Below are 21,651 nucleotides of genomic sequence, written 5' to 3' on the forward strand. Positions count from 1 at the left end.
GCAACTTGATGGCACATAACACACACACACACACACACACTGTGTATAGCCCTGACCTGGATAGCCCAGGCAAACCCTATCAGATCTCGGAAGTTAAGCAGGGTCAACCGTGGTTAGTAATTTGGCCTCCAAAGAAGATGAAAGTTGCCGAGGCAGGCAATGGTAAACCACCTCTGTTCGTCTCTTGCCTTGAAAACCCCTGCTATGACTTGACAACACTTCCCATCAATATACTGTTCAAAAAAATAATAATCTCCCTGATGGCAAGGAGGCAACAGTTTCTGCAACAGCCAAGTTTTGCAAGGAGCCCACCAGGATGCCCGCCATTTTCCAGCAGAGGCAGTAGGCTCTGCTTCCCCGCATGCCAGCAGCTGGTAAAAGCCTCCAGTGGAGATGATGCTGAGCTAGTAAGTCCTGGGATGGTTTAGTCTTTTCTTTTTTAAAGTTTAAAGAGCCATGGGTAGAATCCAGGTCTACTTGACCATCTTCTAGTAATCATCTGACTTCCTGTCTTTCCCTCCCCGAAACCTCAAAACACTCCTGAAATTCTGTGATATAAATTTTCATTGCTCCTGGAATTTGGGTGCGTGTGTGTGCATTTTGATCATTGCTAGTGGCCTGAACCAGTCCCCAAACAGTTTCAGGTATAATCTGATTCATCCAGATGCACACCCCTAATTTACACATGGCAAACTATGTGGGGTTAGGGTTCATAGCACTGCCTCAATGAATGATGGGAGATTTTGAGGGTGATAACTAGGGAGGGTGGAGTTTGATGAGGCATTGCTTCTGGCTGATGCTCTAGGAATTTCTTCTAAACTCTATGGTCAGACCCATGCAGGGATATTCCTAGATCCTTGATGTGGAGGCCAGTTTATGGCCATTTTTTCTCCTACTACTCAATTTCTTAAGGGTGGGGATTGGGGCCATGGACAGGAGTTTAGCTACTGCAGGCCAGCAAATGGCAAACATAAGCATGGCGGAAGAAAAAAAAACTCAGTATAAAGAGTTTTTAGGAGCCCTGTGGTGCAGAGTGGTAAGCTACAGTACTGCAGCCCAAACTCTGCTCACGATCTGAGTTTGATTCTGGCAGAAGCTGGGTTCAGGTAGTCGGCTCACGGTTGACTCAGCCTTCCATCCTTCCAAGGTCAGTAAAATGAGTACACAGTTTCCTGGGGGTAAAGTGTAGATGATCGGGAAAGGCGATGGCAAACCACCCCATAACAAAAAGTCTGCCAAGAAAATGTGATTCGATGCCTCCCCCCACCATGGGTCAGTAATGACTCCATGTTTGCACAGTGGACTACCTTTTTGCCCTGACCTGGATAGCTCAGGTGAGCCTGATCTCATCAGATCTCAGAAGCTAAGCAAGATCGGCCTTGGTTAGTAATTGGATGGGAGACCTCCAATGATGACCGAGGTTGCAGAGGCAGGCAATGGCAAACCACCTCTGTTAGTCTCTTGCCATGAAAACCCCACCAGGGGTCACCATAAGTCAACTCTGATTTGAGGGCACTCTCCACCACACCTCACCACACATAGACTCATTAGGCTTCTATGTGTAAAAGCCTATTCAGTGTCAGGCCCTGTTCACATGACCCAAACACTCCCTTTTACTCCTCTGTGTCTTCAGAGTTCTTACCCTGAGTGACCTCCGTGCCTGAAGAGGGTTCTTAAATGATTGCTTCTTCGAACATACACTCCTTTTTTAAATCTTCTTTCTAGTAAAGTCCTTCGGCCCACTGGATTATGGATGTTTCTGTCACAGTCAAACTAGTGCTGGAAAATATAAAAATGTCAAGTATTCCCTTTTACAAATAGAGTTGTTTTTTAAGGTCACAACGAAATTCAATACTTCTTTTAAAAAAGGAATATGAGAAGAAAATCTCCATGGATTGCTCTGTGGCCTTGGTAATCAAAATGATAGGCGCTACGCTGCCAACTGCGTGCCTGTAGAACAGTGGGTCCCTTCTGCCCCACATCGTTCCTGTTTTCCACCTACCTCATGTATCCCTTCCTCCTCCCTCCTGCTGCATAGGCGCCATGACAACGGACGTAACCTAGATGTAACCCAAGAGAAGCTTCAAGAATACAGGCTTCTTCTCCTAGCCAAGGAATGTCTCTCTCATTTCTTAACTCCCTCACAATTTGAGCCTTAAGCTGAAGGGAAAAGAAGGGTCCCTTTGATGTGCTTTGCTAAAACTCCCGGCAAAGCACATAAAACCATTTCTGTAATTAAGAATTATGGATTCAAAGGCAAAGCTCTTTGCACCTCCAAGTGCAGCCAAAGCCTTTGAAAAGCCCTCTGCTGAAATGTACTTCTAAAAAAGAAAATTATGTTATAAATTATCTTTATGGAATGTTCAGATGTTAAGTGAATATTTAGGTTGCAGTTCACAGAAACCTCCTTCCCCTGGAAAATAAATGTTTTTCTTTCCCAGATTTCTCTTTGTCAGCATTTCTAACCATTTAAAAAAATGACAAACTTCTGTGGGTAAATGCCAGTGGAGACAGCTGTATTTTATTATTGAATACTTCTGGTGCTGTGTTTGGCACCCATCCTATTTATATTGCTAGCAAGACTTCATGTGAGCCTTTGCGAGGCCCTGTGTTTAAACTTACAATGGCTGATATGAGGGATAATTGATTCCATCCCTCCCTCTCTCTCTAGGATTCCTAACTATGTGTTGGGAAATTTCTGGAGATTTGGGAGTGGAAGCTGGGGAGGGAAGTTACCTCAGCGAGGTATAATGCCACAGAGTCCACCCTCCAATGCAGCCCTTTTCTCCAAGAGAACTGATCTCTCTCAACTGGAGAACTGCTGTAATTCGGGGAGATCTTCACACACACGGAGGATGGCAAACCTAACTTCCTCACAACAGCACACAAACATTTTCCACTGTGAGAGCAATCCAGAGCTTCCACACTGCCAATTTAATAAAAAGAATAGCATCATATCACAATTTTAATAACAACAACATTCACAATTTTAATAACAATATATATCACAATTTTAATAACAACATTCAATTTATATACCGCCCTTCAGGACAACTTAACATCCACTCAGAGAGGTTTACAAAGTGTGTTGTTATTATCCTCACGACAATCACCCTCCCTGTGAGGTGGGTAGAGCTGAGAGAGCTCTAAGAGATCTGTGACTGACCCAAGGTCACCCAGCTGGCTTCCAGCAGAGGTGTGGGAATCAAACCTGGTTCTTCAGATTAGAATCCTGCCGCTCTTAACCACTACACCAAACTGGCTTTTTGATAGATTATATCTATCCCCAGAATTCATATTTGATTTAATTATTTGGCTTTATCAGCTACTTTTAAGACCTAACATAAGGCATGAGAAGCCATCTTACCCAAGTACAACTCTGGGCCTGCTTAGCCATATTGTAAATAAGTCTTGAACCCAATCCCACAGAAGAACCGCCAACCTCCAGATGGAGCCTCCGAGTTTTTCTGGAAGTACAGCTCTTCAAACTCCAGAGGTCAGTCCCTCTAGAAGAACTGGCAGCTTAAGAGAGCCAGTTTGGTGTAGTGGTTAAGAGTGCAGGACTCTAATCTGGAGAACTGGGTTTGATTCCCCACTCCTCCACTTGAAGCCAGCTGGGTCACCTTGGGCTAGTCACAGTTCTCTGGAGCTCTCTCAGTCCCACCCACCTTACAGGGTGTTTTGTTGTGGAGATAATAATGACATCTTTGTAAACTGCTCTGAGTGGGCGTTAAGTTGTCTTGAAAGGCAGTATATAAATCGAATGATATTATGATGTTATTATTATGGATTCTATGGTAGCACATCCCTGTTGAGCTCTTCTCTTCCCCAAACTGTCCTCCACATGCACTGCACCTACAAATCTCCAAGAATTGCCGAAGCTCGAGTTGGCAACCCTATCTGTGTAGAACCATTTGTAATAAACAAAACCAGGTAGTAGTTACATATAAAAGGGCACTGCAAAACCCCACACTTTTCTGCATTCACTGCAAAGTTCTTGTTCTTCCTACCTTTAAAGCCTGCAATCCTATTTTACTACTTTAATTTCTGTTATAGCCTTGCACTCTCCATTATTTTGCTTTTTCATTTCTATCTCAAGGAATGTTTAAGAAAAAAATCTCCATACATTCTCCCTTGCTGTCCTTTATTTGTTGAATTTTCACTCAGGCTAGAACATCATCAAAACTCTCCCCCCAAAACGTCTTTTCCGTGATGCCTTTGAGTCACTTCATGAAAGGAAGAAACTGACACTCCCATCCCACCCAGCAAGACCGCTGTTAACCATAAGCAATCTTTATGATAGTTGCTAGTAAGCACCTGTACGATGGCTGGCCAATGGAATCCTTGTATCTGGCATTGTGGTTTTACTTAAAGGAGGAAATTATCCTCCAGGATCCAAACCAACAAAGACTTCACTGTTTATTTATTTAAGGCATTTCTATACCACTCCTCCAGAAAACAAAGTCTGCTTAATGCAGTTTGCAGGCCTTATAAATCACTAAACACAATATAGCTTTATAAAGTAAACACATTTATGATGTTAATGCATAATCACAGTAAGCCTAAAGCCCTGTTTAGTCATTATGATTTTGGCACTTCAGCTTTGCATAATGGGAGAGTGTGCTAGCTGCAATCCTCCTGATACATACAGTTGCCATTTTGTATGAATAGGGTCGTTTTCCAGCTTTGGTCCATGTGAATGCATACCTTCAAAAATCTAAGTTTCTGATTGCGCATACCAAAGCTGGGAAATACACATTGTCCTATACACACATAATGGAATTGTATGCATCAATGAATTTGTGTACACTGCAGTTTCCCCATACATGCAGCAGGATTGCCAAAATCATAACAACTGAATGCGGCTTAAGAACAATCATTTGGAAAATAACTCTGTTTCAAGATTGCCTACTCCAGGTTGGGAGATTCTTGGAGATATGAGGGCTAAGCCTACGGAGAGAAGGGAAGTCAGCAGAGAGTGACAACATAGCATTTAGTCTGCCAGGGTGAGCAACCAGTAGGAGGGTTGGGGGCAAGGGAAAAAGGGGCAAGTGATGCTGACTGCATCACAACATTTCTGGGGAAATCCTGAAGCTAACACGGAAAATCTTTGATAAAACTGCTGGATCTCTCAATGGCCTTTGATACTATATCGACCATAGTATCCTGCTGAGACGCCTCTCAGTGCTGGTACTAACGGCCACTGTGTTACGGAGGTTCAAGTCCTATCTGGGAGATCAGTCTCAGGAGGCTGCGCTGGGGGATTCCTGCTCTGCCCCTTGGCCATTGTCCTGTGGGATTCTGCAAGGTTCCGTCTTATTCTCCATGCTCTTTAATATCTATATGAAGCCACTGGGAGAGGTCATCAGGAGGTATAGGCTGCAATGTCACCAACGTACTAATGAAATCCTATCTTCCTTTCCCACCTACTCCCAAGGATGCTGTAAATGTTTTGAACCAGTGTTTGGAGTCAGTAATGGGCTGAATGAGGGTGAACAAGGTGAAACTGAATCCTGGAGGTTCTCTGCATTAGTAGAAAAGCAGATCAGGAAGTTGAGATCTCTCCTGTCTTGGTCAGGTTATGCTTCCTTTGAAAAGCCAGGTTCGCAGCTTGGGAGTGCTGCTCGACCCAGCAGTCACTTTGGAAGACCAAGTGGCTGTGGTGGTTCAGAGAACTTTTGCCCAGCTTTGTTTGGTGTGATAAATTATGTATTCTCTGTAATTTATTGTTAAGGAATGGCAAGTGTATTGTTTTGTATTAGATACTTTATTGTGTTATGATTAATTCGTAGATCTTTGGTGGAACTGTTGATGGAACCCCCTGATGAAATGATTTCATATGAAACAAGTGCAATCTAGCCGGCTGCTTGTCGGGTTCTACACAGGATTGTGTCCTGTCTTTTCTGGCTCTACCTATATGAAGAGAGAACAAAAGATAAACATTTGAGAATCTTATACTTAAGACAGTCGTACTTGACCTGTCTTTTACTTACCTGTGAAAGTTATACTTACCTTCGCTGGCGCACCTTGGATCCTCGCACCTATAAGAAAACAGAAAACAGTTCAGGTGTGGTTAGACTCATTTACATGATCTTTCCAGCTGTTGCCCATATTTGAGCTGATTTATACAGAGAGATGTATCATTGAATTGAGATATTGCTTATATTTATTTTGTATAAAATATTTATTGTTATTTATTGAGCACTTGTTCACTTTATACTTTATTTAAATATAAATAAGTTTTGTATAATTTCATACAATATTATTCATTTTTCCGAATTGTGGGTTCCCACTTTTGTTTATTTGTTTGGTGTGTCAGCTGTACCCATTCTTGGTTCAGTCATATCTAGCCAGAAGGATAATAATAATAATAACATTTGATTTATATACTGCCCTTCAGGACAACTTAATGCCCACTTAGAATGGTTAACAAAGTATGCTATTATTATCCCCACAACAAACACCCTATGAGGTGGGTGGAGCTGAGAGAGCTTATAGAAGCTGTGACTGATCCAAGGTCACCCAGCTGGCTTCAAGTGGAGGAGTAGGGAATCAAACCCGGTTCTCCAGATTAGAGTCCCACGCTTTTAACCACTACACCAAACTGGCTCCATGCCTTAATTACATCTAGATTGGACTATTGCAATGCATTCTACTTGAGACTAGACATGGGCACGAACCGAAAAAATTTAACGAACCAGTGGTTCGTGGTTTGGTGCCGATGACAAACCCAAACCAGCGAACCGCAATGAACTTTTCCCATTGCCGAACCGGTTCGAGGTTTGTGGTTCGTGGGTGTCAGAATGGCCCCTGTTGGAATTAGAGAGCCCATATTCCTGCGGAGTGTTTAACAATCTCTCCTCCAGCCTTTACCCAAGTTTGGTCAAGATTGCAATAGGGATCCAAGCTCCAATTAAACTCTCTCTGTCTCTCTCCCCAAAGGCTAGCAAGTAGCAAGCAACAGCTTCGTCGCACCCCACTGCTTGCTGAAAGTGAAACTCAGCCTGGGAGCTCCTTGCTTTTTATAAGCTGAGATCCCATTGAGCAACACAGGAGGTCTGTGGTTGGCCATCAGAGCTGCCTATCAGGGTTTGCAGGGATGAGATTGGAGTGCCCATGGCTACAGAACACCCCCTCCCCCCTCCCTCCCCGGGTGTCTTCTCCCAGGTTGTAACCACTTTGCAGCTCCATGGTTGGAAGGAAGATCTGCCGATCAAGGTAAGCTGGGCTTCCATTCGGGTTTCCAGGGCAACAGAAGGAGTGCAGACAGAGTTCAGGCATTCCCCCGGCTCCGTTTCCAAGGGAATTGGTTGATGGTGCCTGACTGTCTGGCTTCACGAACCGCGGAAGAACGCACCGAACCGTGCCTCTAACGAACACTGGTTTTTTGGCCATGGATGCTCACGAACCACTGGATCGTGAATGGATGATTGGGTGGTTTGTGGGTTTTTTTGGTTCGTAATGCAGTTCGTGCCCATGTCTACTTGGGACTACCCTTGAAGAGTGGAAGCTGCAGCATGAACAGAATGCTGCAACCAGAATCCTGGTTGAGGCCAGCTATTTGGATCCTGTACTCCTGATATTACAGCAATGACACTGGCTACTGATCTGCTCCCAAGCACAATTCAAGGTGTTGGTTTTAGCTTTTAAAGCCCTACATGGCTTGGGACCTGTATATTGGCAGGACCCTCATCTCCCATATGTTCCTGCCTGGGAATCACAGAGAGAGATCCTCCTGATTGTCCCATCAGCTAAAGAAGCTCATTTGGTGGAGAAATGAGAAAAGGTCTTTTTGGTGGTAGCTCCACTACTATGGAAGAGCATCCCCAGGGAGGTATGCCTGGCCCCCTCACTACTGATCTTCAAGAGGCAGCTGAAGACGTATTTATCTAGGAATGTTTTTAATTAACTTTTGTTTTTATGTTTATTGGTAATTCTAAACTGTCTTTTAAAACTTTGTTTTATTCATTTTATGATATTTTATTTGTATTGTAAGCTGCCTTGAATTCCTTCAAAATAGAAATGTGGCTAATAAATATTTTTAAATTAAATAAATAAATAAATAAATAAAACCCTAGAGTTTCTGGTGATTCACAACTCTGCATCAATTCTAAGTTCTTTTTCCTGAAACTGACCTCGCAACATAGCCAACACCACTTTAAAAAAAAAAAATACGAATAGCAGGTAACTTACATACAATCAACTCTCCAAAGTTGTTATTTTCTCCTGGGGAACTGGTGTCACCACTGTGTGGGGTGCAGAAGCATGAGTGCAGCCTTTACCCTAGGCTGTCCACTGTTGGTGGGAGATCACCAGGCAGTCTGCCTCCTCTTGCCAATTGCCAGCAATTGGTGGGCAGAGGGACAAACCCCTTGGAGTTTGCCCATCACCAGTGGGCATCAGGCAAACCTAACTACCATGTAATGTATAATATAAAACACCTGCAAGGGCTGAAGCTCCAAAAAGGTTCATTGGTTTCTCTTCAAAGAGAAATCATAGAGAAATGAAAGAGAAAGTCTTTAAAAAAAGAAAAAAGTGAATACGAGGAATCAATGACTATGTCTAAAAAATGAATTTCTGAAAAAGAAATCCCCCTCCCCGTAACTATGCTAAATGAGAGCTACACAGACATGTCCTTGTGTGGAAAGCAGCATTCCTCGGGGCCGTTTTGGGGGATGTATCTCAAGTTGCATGCAAAAATGTCATACTTAAGAGAAATTGTCATCTTCAGGATCCTCAGCAAATTACTTTGATTGAAATATTCTCACATTCCAGTGTATGCACATTAATTGATTCATGAATCAACTAATTGGTTAAAAGACAACAGAGACAATGAACGGAGACATCCTTAAATCAGTTGCCAGCCCAGTTCCTAGTTATGTGCTTATATCTTTGGATGAGACTTAAATTAGCCCCAATGAAACGGCCCAGGTGTTAATGAAGCAGGTTGGAACTCAGCTGTTTGAGGAGACCTGCCATGCAATCCCGTGTAGAGTTTGACTCCACTCCAAGCCTGGTTCTTTTAATGGGCTCAGACTGGAGTCCCTCCACGTAGGACTGCACAGTTGAAAAGCTAAAAGGAACACGAGACACTTTTGGCAGTTTTGCTTCAAAGCTGGGAGTTTAGCTAACACCTCCTGCCAAGAGTGAGGCATCAGCATGGTCTGAGGCAAGCTGCTGAATAAATTACCACTCCACCCCCTGGGTACCAAGCTGGGATTTCAATTCAAATCTCCCAGGTCCAAATATAATCCCCCATCCACTTTGCAATACATCTTTGAGAGAGCCAGCTTCCCACAGCTGCTTTCCTTTACCTATGCTAATCCAACTGAATATATGCAACTGTTAAAGTTTAATTATTTCAGTATTTATACCCCACGTCCTCCCACCTTCGAGATGGCTTCCAACAAGCAATGGTACAATAAAAAAACCCAGTATTATAATGATAAAAATACACACTGAAAGCCCTACAAATATCAGATTACATTTTTCAGGTTACATTTTTAAATATGTATTCTACATGAAAAAGCATTCCCAGCATTTCAAGTGACTCAGACATATAGGATGCAATCACTAGACTTATTGTTGTTGTTGTTGTTGTTGTTGTTGTTGTTGTTGTTGTTGTTGTTTTGATTTATAAACCGCCCATCCTCAGGGGCTCTGGGCGGTGAGCAACAGTTAAAATCAATAAAAACAAGAAAACAATAATTCTAAAATCAACTTATCACTCTGCTCCATCCCCTACTCTTGCTCAATGGACCAGCAGGAACAAAATCTGGAGGAAACGGCGTCACCATTTAACCATAAAAGTGTTGGGGAGGGTGTTATGTATTGCTTGAGAAGAACGAAGGCTCCTGAGGCGTACAAAGCTATTGGTGTTTGGGTGCTGGCACAGCCAATCAGAACTGTTGCCTTGTAGCCAATCGCTGTGCTGAAAAATAGATACTTGTATATAGTTCATGCAAATGAAGGATTCTATATGCTTACATTGTATTGGTTGTTGTACAAGTGGGTGTGGTTTCTACAAGTATAAATTGGTTACTGTTGAGCCTGAGGCTTCAGTCTGTCTGCTTCCAGTTTTCAATAAAGATGTTTATCATAATAAAGAGCTAAAAATCATGCATTACCATGACATCACTTCCAGGTTGTGAAGCCAAGTTCCATCATATTGTAAGGACCTCAGTTGTAGCTTACCTTCCATATTCCCAAATCCTGCAGGCAGAAATCCTTCCACTTGTAGAAATGCCATGCTGGGATTCAAATAACAGATTGGTATTACAGTGAGGTGCAGGGGTGTGCAAAGGCACAGTGGTTTGGCTTTCCTGATTCAGGTATACCCGAATCGAGAAGCCGATTCGGGAACAGCGATTCGGGTATCGATTCGGCTTGATTCAGGGGTTCGGGAAAGCTTTTCAATGGGAAAAAGCCTCCCCAGGCTTCTTTGAAGCCCGGGGGAGGCATTTTCCCACCGAATCCAGCCAAAATTGGTGCGGGCCTTCCTCTAACTCCCCTCTAATAACCCCCCAAGTTTCAGACCAATTGGACTTTGGGGGGCCATGTTATGGTCCCCCAAACCAGGTCACCTTATCCTCACCTATAAAAGGGCATAGCTTTAGGTTGCTGCTGCTAATCTCCTATTTTGTGCTTGCTGCTGCTGATCTCCATTATTTCCTATGGGGAAAAATGAAGAGGCAGGCTTCCTTTGCCAGGGGTGGCATTTTGCATGCAAAATGCCCCCCAACCCTCAGGGGCCCTTCTCCCACCTTTCCTCCCACCCCCCACCAAGGCTCAGCCTGCTCCCACTTGGGGGGGGCACATTTCATGGCCTCCCCAAGTAGGTGACCTTTTCTCTACAACCTACAGCTGGGGGAGGCTTGTCTTGCCAGGGGTGGCATTTTGCATGCAAAATGCTCCCCAACCCTCGGGGGCCCTTCTCCCACCTTTCCTCCCACCCCCCACCAAGGCACAGCCAGCTCCCACTTGGGGGGGGCATTTCATGGCCTCCCAAAGTAGGTGCTCTCAGCCCCCAAAGTCCACCCCCTACAGCCCCACACATACCCAATACCCCCCCAGCTGCCACACAGACCCAAATTCCCACATTAGCCCCTTACAGACCCAAATCTACCCCCAGTAGCCCCACACCCATAACCCCAGGAACAGGCTTGCCAGCCCTCTCCCTTTGTTCCCTATGCTGGGAACTTCTAAACTCTCTTTCCCAGGGCAATTCCACACAGCCCAGGGGTCTGTAGTCTGTAGACAGACTTCTGTGGTTCTAGCTCTATAAAAATACTTTACTATATAATAGGATAAAAAGGGTACATTTGCTGGGAAAAATAATAAACACTTTCTGACTACATCTTGATGGCTAGACTAAGATACTTACAGAGAAACTTAGAGACTGAACATAGAGCAGACTGCAAAGAATAGTGAACAAAGAGCAATAAAACCTTAGTATACTTTGCTAGCTAATTGCCACCCAATAAACCAACTCATCCAATAGACAATCCTAGATTCTCTCATTAAGACTAAAGACTCCCACTTTCTCTGGTGGGAAGTTTTCTCAAGGCCTAAGTGGTCCTATGCTAACTAGCTATCTGACTAAACAAACAGAATAACAATTTAACTCATGACTAAGCTTAGGGCACTTGCAAAAAGTTCAACAGTTCTCAACACTGCTTTAGGTGAGGGCAGTGCCTATGGAGGGTGGAGTTTGGGGAGGATGTGATCTCAACTGGAAGTGACTCCTGGAAGGTTTTTACCATAGAGATTAGGGGGAATTACTGGAATGTCAACATGTGGAGGCCATTTTTCCTCCAGCTTCTCATGCCCTTGAGGATAGGCAAATCAGAGACATAGTGAAATGACAGATTGTCAATGGTATTTTGTTTATGTATATTCCACTTTTTCAGCTGTGTATGAGATAAAAATGCATAAGATAAAATATATGCGATAAAAAGAACTTTTGGGGTTGGCAATATCCATCTTCATATCCCTGGCTGCAAGTGTGCTGGTTAGGGTTGCCAGCTGAATGCTGGCAACCAGTGGGAGACTTTGGTGGACAGGGAGTGATGTTGCATGATGTTGTGAAGTCACTTCCAGTTTGTACCAGAAGTGACATCATGACAATCTAGGAAATCATTTATCTGTATGGTTTTTTACGTTGCATATCATCATGAAACGTTTCTCCTCCACCCCTTGCTCCCACTGGAGCAAGGAGGCTTGGTGAGGCCTGGAGACCAGGATGGGATCTTGTTCACTGCCCTCAAGAGGAATCAATAATCTCCTGGTTCAAATCTCACTATTGCTATGAGCTCAGTAGGTGGCCTTGGGCAAGCAACTCCTCTCTGCCCCAGCTCCCCAATTTTATTGTGAGAATAATAATAGCACTGACTTGTTCACTGCTCTGTCTATGTGGCACTAATCTGTCTAGAGGAGCAGTATACAAGAGCAATCATCATCATCATCATCATCATCAGTTCTGTGCAGTTCTGAAGGCCCCCCTTCAAAAAGGACGTGGACAAAATCGAGAGGGTGCAGAAGAAAGCGACAAGGATGATCAGGGGTCTCGAGGCTGAGTCCTACGAGGAAAGGCTGAGGGCCTTGGGAATGTTTAGTTTGGAGAAGAGGAGATTGAGGGGGGACATGATTGCTCTCTTTAAATATTTGAAAGGCTGTCATTTGGAGGATGGCAAGGAGCTGTTCCAGTTGGCAGCAAAGGGTAGGACCCGAAGCAATGAGCTTAAATTACATGCACAAAGGTACCGGCTGGATATTAGGAAAAACTTTTTCACGGTCAGAGTAGTTCAAAAGTGGAATCAGCTGCCTAGGGAGGTGGTGAGCTCCTCCTCACTGGCAGTTTCCAAGAAGAGGCTGGGTGAATACTTGTCAGGAATGCTTTAGGTTCATCCTGCATTGGGCAGGGGGTTGGACTAGAAGGTCTGTATGGCCCCTTCCAACTCTGTGATTCTGTGATTCGATCATCATCATGATCATCATCATGATCATGATCATCATCGTCATCATCACTAGCCCCACCCCGTGCCTCTGTGCAGTTGTCTGGTTATCTGCTGGGTGCAACCAAATGGAGAAAGTGGCCACACCCTCTCCATCCTCATAATCAGCAACACTGTTTTCTGAATGTTTCTGATCATGGAGAAGGGGGTTGCTCTGTGACTTCCTCCATGCAGTCACACCCTGCAGATGACCAGGCAACTACACAAATTGGGGTCAGTGAGCTCATGACTTCTCTCCCTCCCTGCTTGTTCAGGGAATGCATGGGGCTGTAATATTACCAGTGCAATTCTAAGCAGAATTATACCCTAATAAGTTCACTAAAGTCAATGGGCTTAGAAAGGTGTAACAATGATAAGGAATGCATTGCTTTAGGGTTCTTGTTTGACTAACAGACTGCCCTGAACAGGAACAGGAAGTATGAAGAATGGAGGTAGTCAAGACCACCTAAGAATAAAAATAGTAAATCAATCGATAACAATAACTTTATTTACTGTGCTTTTGTCATTTTAATTTTGTTTGTCACGTTGTGTTGGGTGGGCCAATTATGTGGGGAGGCAACAAGGTAGGACCACGGAATATTACTCCCCCCTCATTTATCTATTTATCTATTAAGATATACCCTGATTTTTTTCTCAATTGGGGTTCCAAAGCAGATAACAACATTGTCCCCCCACCCCTGTTTTATCCTCTCAATAACAATACTTTGAGGTAGTTTATGCTGAGAGAGAAAGAGTGGCTGGTCCAAGGTCAGCCACAGAGTTTCCAACCTGGTGTCTCAGAGCCAAGCTACAAGTGACGCCTTACACAGGTTGGACACTTGTCAGCTTCCCTCAAGTTTTGATGGGAAATGTAGGCATCCTGGTTTTACAGCTTGGCTCTCCATTACAGCTGCAAGACCAGGATGCCTTTTCCCATCAAAACTTGAGGGAAGCAGACAAGTGTCCAATCTGTGTCAGGCATCACTTGTAGCTTGGCTCTCACTCTCAGATTGCACCTATGTTTAACAAGGCACTGGTAAAAGGGATTTTCCTGAGAACACATGAGGTACTCGTTTGGAATCTGAAGATCATTAAAGGAATGAACCATTTTAAACCACATAGTCATTGTTCATAGATATGGAACTTAGAAGCTGAGTTGTACCCTGACCTGGATAGCCCAGGCTCGCCCAACCTCTTCAGATCTTAGAAGCAAAACAGGGTCAGCCATGGTTAAGTACATGGATGGAAGCCCACCACGAAATCCAGGGTCACTACACAGAGGCAGGCAATGCCAAACCACTTCTAACCATCTCGTCTAAAAAAAACCTATGGAGTCGCCATAGGTTAGCTGTGACTTGATGGCACTTTCCACAGTTGTGGTGTTCTGTACTCTTGAAATTTGACCGGTTCTCCAATTCCCACTTCAGATTAACGCAATTCAGAACTTTGTCTGGGTGGAAACTCTTCAACTGGACATGATGAATCAGCATGTATATCTGCATCCACATTATAGCCATGGAGTTATAAGGCGAGATTAGATTGTGCAACTTTGCTAGAAGAATCCTGAGCTTTTGTTAGTTGTCTGGGAGCAACAAAAAAGGATGGGATATAAATTCTTAAACAGGAATGTAAAAATAAAATGGGTGGTGGTGATGGTGATGGTTTAAACCTTATGCCTGATTTATATTTCCATTGTACTTAGGAAATCCAGCCTGACCATAATGGTGACATAAATAGATGGATTGATGGTTGTACTGATTTACAAATGTGTCATTTGCTTGTCTTTTTAAAAACCTATGCAAAGCAATGCACAAAACCAAATTTTGCTGTCTAACCTTTGAATAATTGACATGTACCTAGAGTTTACTAACGGCATGGGACTTATAACTGAGCAAGAACTATATCCTGTTTTATAGCCTTCTATGTCCCAACTAAAGTCATGTATTAATTGGCATGCTGCTTTGTGTGTTTTTTAAAAAAGTTTATTATGATCTCTTATTTTTCCTGAATAAGCATTTTCTTTGTTTAAGCATATACTCGGTTGTTTTGCCTTGAGCATTCAGATATTTTGGCTGAAGCCCATATAAGCCCACATTACCTGGTTCTAAATGCTCTTTAGACAATATTCCTTAAAATAACAGATAACAGATAACAGAAACTGCAAATAACAGAAACTGCAAATTCCATGTGTTCAATGGTTGAACTTACCCTGTTTGAATGAGATGATCAGATGTGAGCCGATCATCCAGTCTGATTTGCTGTGAATGACTCAAGTATCTAACAAACAGGTGTGCATTTTTTTCCCCAAAACTTTGCATGTGCAAGCAGATCGGTAGCCATTTGCTAAAGGCTACTTAGATGAATGCTATAGGGTTGGATTTCTCAAACAGCATTTAATTATATCTGATTTAACTATCTGTGGAAGGAGCCTCATAGTGGGCCACCATTTCACCTGCATGCCTGCCATGGTGCGAGAATGATTTTTTTAATCAGTAATTGCCATTGTATTATTGCAATCTAACATTCTAAAGATGAATGGCCACAGCTGTTGAATGGGCTCTCTCTGCCCCTTTTACCTTATGACTATGCAACAGAAGGGACTAAAAGAAAATAAAAGCTGGAATTTTAGAGCAACATATCATCAGAGTATTAGATTATTTTTTTTTTTAAAAAAAGGTCCAAAAGCCTGGCATGGCAGGTAGTGTACCTAGGCTACAGCTGGAAACCCCTGTGAGGAAATGGGGGTGTTTTTGAGTATGTTGAATAGGGTTGCTAGGTCTCCTTAGCCTCCCAACGGGAGAGGGGAGACCCAGCACTCACCTTCCTGATGTTCCTAGCACATTCCTTGCACGTACTATCCCACTCTGGCATGATGGTGTCACTTCCAGGAAGTGATGTCATCGCACAAGGTGCTAGAGTGCATGTGCGCGCTTTGCAGCGGGCCGATTTGGGCCCCAAACAGGCTTGATTTGGCCCATTTGGGGCTCAAATCAGCTGCTGCAAAGCATGGGAGTGCTCTTGGGGAAATGTGATGACATCAGTGACACCGGGAGGCCCATTCCCTGCCTTTCCCCCTTGCCAGCCAAGTAAACAGTGCCGGGGGGGGGGGTGAAAGGTGCGAGTGGGGGATCCCCCACCCCCACTGGGGAAATGGGATCATGGTATAGTGCTGGGATCATGCCACTACACTTTTGTTACTTCTGGAAAAAACCCAAAGTGACATTGTGGGCGCTCTGACATCTAGCATAAATGCTATAGTGTCCACTATGTCATTTCCTGTTTTTACTGGACGTGACATAAGCATGCCAGCATGACAACAGCATGCATCTCTTTCCCATTTCCTCATGCTGGTGCCTGAGGTGCCAGCAGGCAATGATACAGATACCAGGAGGCTTCCTGCTATAGTGAGGGGCCTGGTATCGCTAATGGCAGGGGAAATGGTGGTCATAGCTGCAGGAAAAGCCAATCATTCTGTAAGGAAGAAATATAGTGAAATGGCCTATCAAACATTCATAACTGGGTCAGTGAATAGCCAGACCAATCATCAATAAACAGTGTCCTTCTTTGTGACAGGCAAACGGAATGTAAGCTGAACCGGTGGGTCTTTGAGCATCCCTTTAACAGACGGCAAGTTACAAAGAAGGTCATATTCTTTAGAAGAATGGTTGATGAATCAGTAAGATAATATTCACTGGAAGCCAGAGTCACTAGTCTTGCTGAATCTGTGGGCAATTTTGAAGTTTTGAGAAAGAGGCAGTGGTGGACAGTGAACACCATAACAAAATGCTCTTGGTCCAATGACAAAACATTAGGAGGCTTCACAAAATGATAGGAGGTTTCAAGGCAAACTTCCTTCTGCGATGGAGGCAGCTATTTCCAAATGGATGTCCCACGGAGACCCGAAAGTGATATCTCCTGGGTGCTTCTGAAGCAGCCCTACTTTCCTGAAGAAGAAGAAAGCTTTGGGGAGGAAATGGTTTATGAAAGAAGCATTAAGAAATACGATGTTGGAAGAATAACTGCTGGAACAGAGAATAGTGATGGTAAGAAAAAACATCTTGGGACAGTTACTATCTGTTTGTTGATTTTATGATGAACTGTTGTTTTATGAATTGTTTTTAATATTTGTATTATATTTTTATAATTCTTGTACCTCACCCTGAGCCTGCTTGCAGAAAGGGCGGGTTAGAAATGTAATAAATAACGACAACAAAAACAACAACAACAAATTTTATGTCAGTACCAGGTACTCCTTGTGGGTACCCACTTACCTTTATTTGAATATGTGGTTCAAGGATGACAACGCATGTGGGTAGGCAGTAAGCTTGGAACAGGCCTAAGACGGACAAAAGCGCTACTGAGACACTTTCCAACTACTTATTACAAGTTAGCAAGAGAAAATTAATTACTATGCAATATCTTTTAGTGTGCAGTGTGAAAATCCAATGGAGGGCTCATCAGCTCTCGAATTTATAAGGCCCCGTTGCTGTTTTTTAAAAAAGTATTCTCTCTGTGATCATATAATATTTATGGAGCTCTAGCCAGTTTATTGAGGTTCTCTGCTCCTTCCAGGCAATGCAGTTTATACCAAGGAAATGAAAAAGCTCCGACCAAGGTAGGCTGAGGCTGTATTTTCTGGATTTTAATATTCCTTTTTATTATTATTCTTTACCTTTTACCTCCCTCTCTTGCTCCTTTACCCCTTTGTGACTCTCAGCTAACTCTAGGTTTATTGTCATCTTTCTCGGAATTACATCCATAGGTTCAAAAAAAATACAGCACATCCATGAATTCCAAATGATATAGAGCAGCTGGGACCCCTGGCATTTCACGGACAGGGTTTTAATGAAAAATTCACATACACATAGAACACTCCAGAGGGGAAGCCAAGTTACCGTGTTGCGGCAAAAACAATCAGGAGTCTTTTGTCATCTGAAACGCCAGCACATTTTTATTCTAGCGTAAGTGTGCACAGACTAGAGACCCTTTTTTAGATGCTTAAGCAGACCCATACATTCATGGTACGGGGAAAAAAGAGCTGTCACCAGAAGGACAAAAGGCCATGAAATGCCAATCCAGGGTGTGACTTTATATTCTGCAAGGAGGCTCAGCACACTGTGAGTGCTCTCTTTTTCATATATACAGGAGTGAAGCATTTTGTCTTCTTTATCATAGCCACATTTACAGGAGAAAGTGAAAAAGAAACAGGTGGCAGAAGTGGCGGTGAGTGGTGATGGTGAAAAAGCACAGGCAGAAGGTCACAGGGTCATCCGGTGCCTTCTCCTGTAGGAAGAGAAGATGGCATGCTGCACTCTTGTATGAGATGGGGAAAAGTTATGCTGTGGTGGCTGGCAAGCAAAGGCATGCATGTGTGTGTGCATGGGATGGGGCCACCGCTTTGCATGCAGGCTGCAGTTCAGTCCCTGGCATCTGCCTGTAAAACCTTGTGCATAGCAGCTCTCCAGTGCACATTTGGTTGTGCGAGGTGCTAAACAGGCTTGCCTGAATTGTGTATTGAGAATGCTACCTAGAATGTGCCCAATGCCCGCCCCCCAGCAAATAAACTCCTCCAGCAGTGAGAAGATCAGAATGAGAAAATTTTCTCATTGGGGAACTCCAATGAGCTTCTGAGGAACCCCAGCTCTCCAGAACACAATCTAAAAATCTCTCCCATCCTCTTTAGGAATGCTGTCACAATATTTTGGTCTTCATTACTCATGGGTAAAGATGGGCACGAACCAGAAAAATACCGAACCATAAGGTTCATGGTTTTTCACGTTTCACGAACCACAAACCATAAACTTTCACAAACCTGCTCCGGTTTGTGAACCAGTTCATTTAGTTCATGAAAATGTCACTTCCTGGTCAGCAAATTGTCACTTTCGGGTCAGCAGAAGGTCACTTCAGGGTCAGAAGGTCTGCAGAAAGCCCAACCCCCGTTGTCTAGGAAACTGATTGATCGGTGCCAGGCTATCTGCAGTGATGAACTGAAAAACGAACCAAATGAACCAGCCTAAAGTTCGTAGCAGTTCATCAGAAATGGGCTCTGATGAAACTGGTTTGTGCCGAAATTTAGTTCCTATTTTGGTTCATGCTCATCTTTACTCATGGGCTGAATCTTCACATTGTTGGATATTCTGCTACCGTTGTGCCATGCCATTAATTTACAACCAGTAGTCTTGTCAGCATAGGAAACTCCATTTGTGAAATGATAGTCATAGTGCAATGTCAGTGTAATAACCAAGAATGTGCAGATGCAGTCACAACTGCCTGCCACTTTCACGTGAACAAATGAAGTTAGGATTACCAAGTCCCTTTTGCCTCCTGGTGGGAGGCAGGGGACCTGGAACTTATCTTATTGCCAGGCCCATGATGCTCCAGGAAGTGATGTCATCACATGGGGACGGGTGCACATGCATACTTCACAGCAGGCCAATTTTGGCCTCCAACAGGCCAAAACAGGCCTGTTTGGGGCCCACATTAGCCCGCTGCAAAGCACAGGAGCACTCTTGGGGCAGTGCGATGACGTCACTCCTGGGAGTGACGTTGTTGCGCCACCCCAAGAGGGTGCCTGGGAAGTCCATTCCCATGCCTTCCTCCCCTGCCGGCCAGGTAAGTGGATGCGGTGGGGGGCGGAGGGTGAAAGCGAGGAATGTCCTGCCCCCTCTGGGAGAATTTATGTGCATACATCTGTTTGTAAGAAACAGCCAACACGCCTTCACTTTGCAGTTGATACTGGTGACCAGTACCTTGATAAATGTGGATAAATATGAAGTTTGTATCATATGTTAATCTGTACATGTGTTGAGTGGAACATGAGAATTACTCAGCTCAAGTATTTTTTAAAAATCAGGTGTATTCTGTATGTGGATTTTATGTGTGTTCACTGTAATTTGTTCTTTCAGTTTCTTTTCTTTTTCAGCATAAGACAATGTGGTTGGTTTTCTTTATTTATTATAGGTAATCTTTCTGCAGGTAACTACTTTTTAGTATCACCTTAAATTTTTCTCTTTAGCTTTGAGAGAAGGCCCATTTTCCCTCCTGAGCTGGCTGACTTTAATTTATAATCTTCACCTTCAGTTTTGAAATAAATGTCGGGATGATGGATAGCTGACTTTCTAGGCCAGGATTTGGGCCCAAGTTGGCAGCGCAAGTAGAAAGGTGCACAGGAACAGAGAAGAAAACAGAACAGTTAATTTTTTTTCAAAGCTATTGAAACAAGTAAAATGTCTTAATCTCTTTGGCACAATCAACAGGCCTCTCATTCCTCAGACAGGATCAAATAATTTAGCCTAATGCTTTAGAATTAGCAACTTGCTGAGGTAAGGACAGGAGGACCCTAATAATACATGCAATGGGTTATAGCAGGGGGTGTTCCTCAGTTTGCTATAGCTTATTAGTGTTTTTTGTAACTACAGGCTTATCTTCAAAGAACAGATGTATGAACTATCATTTCTGATTAAAGCCATCCATTCTGAAATAGAATAAAAATGCATTGGTTCACTAGTTAGAATAATCTTTTTAAAATAAATTTGCATATTCTTTTCACTGTCTAAAATGTTCCCCCACTCTTTTTTCCTTTTCTCTTTCCATTTTATTTTGCTTCCTGTCACTTGGAACTTGGCAATATTTACAGTTTGTGCTACAAACTACAATCTGAAGAGACTAGAGAGTTCCAGTAAGCCAGAGGTTACTGGGGTTTTTTGGGGGGGGGCATTAATGGTTAGTATGGATTCACCCCTCATGGGTCAGTGATTTCATTTTTTTCTTTAATGTCTACATTTACATACCACTTTTTTGCCACTGCATTCAAGGTGGCTTACAATTCAAAATAATTGCATGAAATATTGTATGCATGACACAAAAGGAACAAAGGGTCAGGAATGAAGAAGAAACCAAGAAAACTCATTAACCAGTTTGCAGATATAATGGTTACATTAGGCTAGGAGGAACAGTTGGAATAAAAGATGGTTTGGGGACAGGAGAAATCAAATGGCTATGATGGCAGCCAGGCTAGGTTTTCCAACCTCCAGTATGGCCTGGAGAGGTCCAGGAATTACAATTGATTTCCTGACCACAGAGATCAGTTCACCTAGAGGAAATGACTGCTCTGGAAGTGACATCGCTGCACCCCCAGGGAGCATGTGCACGGCATGTGTTCCCTGGGTGCCTGCCAGTGGTGGAAAACCTCCAGGGGCTTCGCTACCTCCTGCTGATCGCTGGGCAATCATCAGTTGAGGGGGCAAATCCCCAGAAGTTTGCCTGCCACCGGTGGGTACCTGGGAACCCTACCAGGGTTGCCAGGTCCCCTCACCCTCCGAGCAGGTACCTGGTACTTATCTTCCCTGGTACTCATCTTCCCTAATTGATGCTGATGGGCTCAGAAGGACATAACTCTGCTTAGCATTGCACTGTAGGTCCTAACACTGGAAAGACATGGATGCCAAAGCAGGCAATTATGCTAATTAGACTAACAAACCAGAAGGGCGATCCTTTGCAGAATTACTCCACTGTAAGGCCGTACAATTGTACACTGTAGAATTATTTGTAAAGTCATGTAGCATCTGGTATTCCCTTATATATGTGTATCTATGGACCAAACAAGATTGTACAGTAATAGTGCAGTCCCAAGGACTCTTTCCTGGGAGTAAACCCCATT

The sequence above is a fragment of the Eublepharis macularius genome, chromosome 5, assembly GCF_028583425.1.
Source record: "Eublepharis macularius isolate TG4126 chromosome 5, MPM_Emac_v1.0, whole genome shotgun sequence".
Lineage (NCBI taxonomy): Eukaryota > Metazoa > Chordata > Lepidosauria > Squamata > Eublepharidae > Eublepharis > Eublepharis macularius.